We start from the raw sequence: 2,023 nt of genomic DNA on the forward strand, positions 1-2,023 counted from the left end.
CGGAAAAAAAAAAAAAAAAAAAAAAAAAAGTGGAACTCCTCCTTCACATCCGCAATCCTACCCCTTCTACTATATTAATTGCATGTCTATCCTTCCAGGCCTTTCTACACATTATCATGACAAATGTATGATCATACAGAGATCTATAAATAGAATTTTGTTTCATTTTTTTTCTTTAAGTACAAATGGATATTGACTTACCTATTGTTTTGCAACTTGCTTTTTTCATTTATCAATACGTTTTGGAGATAGTTCTATGTCAGCACATAGAGATGTAACTCATGAACAGTATTCAACAGTATGAATGTTTCATAATTTAATAATACTCCTATTTATGGGTTTTCAGTTTTCTTCCGGTGTTTCACCCTAAAAGCTGCCTCAATGGGGGCCGGCCCATGGCTCACTTGGGAGAGTGTGGTGCTGACAACACCAAGTCAAGGGTTAAGATCCCCTTACCAGTCATCTTTAAAAAAAAAAAAAAAAAAAAAAGCTGCCTCAATGAATAGTCTTTTATATACAGCTTTGGGCACAAACATGAGACATACATGTAACAGTAAAATTACTAGGTCAAAGTTAGTAAAAAAAGTTAGTTAAAAAGTTTTACTAGTTGGGCCAGCCTGTGGCTCACTCGGTAGAGTGCGGTGCTGCTAACACCAAGGCCACGGGTTCGGATCCCATATAGGGATGGCCGGTTCGCTCACTGGCTGAGCGTGGTGCTGACAACACCAAGGGTTAAGATCCCCTTACCGGTCATCTTTTAAAAAAAAAAAAAAAAAAGTTTTACTAGAAAATCCTAATTGCTTTAATAGAGAATGCTAATTACAAAAGGATCATACCAATTTGCACTCTCATTTTTCTATATCCTTGCCCACACTTTATATCATTAATCTTGCCTAGTTTTGCTGGTTGCATTAGCAAAAGATGATATTTTATTGTTTTAACTTGGATTTTCCTGATTACTAATGAGTTTGTTTTCTTCTCAGATGTTTATTGTCATTTACATTTCTACTACGAATTGCCTTTGCAAATTCCTTGCCCATTTTTCTACTAGAAAATTTTTTCTAATTGATATATAGGAGCTATTCATATATACTGAATATTGATCTTTTCTTAGGAACTTAAACATTTTTTTCCCATGTGAGGCTTGTCTTTAATTTTTTTTTTTAAGGCTATGCACATTTTTGTTCAAATAACAAATACATAAACTGGGCCGGCCCATGGCTCACTCGGGAGAGTGCGGTGCTGATAACACCAAGGCCCCGGGTTCGGATCCTATATAGGGATGGCTGGTTTGCTCACTGGGTGAGCGTGGTGCTGACAACACCAAGTCAAGGGTTAAAATCCCCTTACCGGTCATCTTTAAAAAAAAAAATGCATAAACTGAATAACAAAATACTCTGTAGAAAGGAGGGCTTCAATTTTTCACAAAAACTGGAGATGAAAGACATAAAAATTTACATATTTCATTTTTATGTCTACAATTATTTGAAATAGCTCCCTAAAGTCTTTTAAAAGCATGCAAATATCAAATTAATTTCAACAGAGGAAGATGAATAAACTTTTCGAAAGCAACTTAATTTTTAAGCATATCGCAAGTCCACTTAATAAAAAATCAAGAACAGAAATTAAACATCTAAGTTTAGCAAGATAAATTGTATAAAAAATCAATAAAACAATATAAACACAAGGGCACTTCAAAAAGTTCATGGCAAAATAGAATTGAAAGATAATGGAAATCTTTCCATGACCTTTTTTATTTTGTTTAAATTTTTTCTTTTTTTAAAAAAAAAGAAGACTAAGATGATAGAAAATGTGTTCTCTGACCACAAAAACAGAAGGAAATTTAGAAAACACACAAATGTGTGGAAATTAAACAACTCTTTCCTAAATAATAATAGGTAAAAAGAAAAATCACAGGGAAATTAGAGAGTACTTTGAGATAAAGATAAAGCACAACATATCAAAATTCATAGGATGCAGGACTCGTGCAGTGCTTAGAGGAAAATTTAAACTTGTAAACACC

Source organism: Galeopterus variegatus, unplaced genomic scaffold (assembly GCF_000696425.1).
Source record: "Galeopterus variegatus unplaced genomic scaffold, G_variegatus-3.0.2 Scaffold268, whole genome shotgun sequence".
Lineage (NCBI taxonomy): Eukaryota > Metazoa > Chordata > Mammalia > Dermoptera > Cynocephalidae > Galeopterus > Galeopterus variegatus.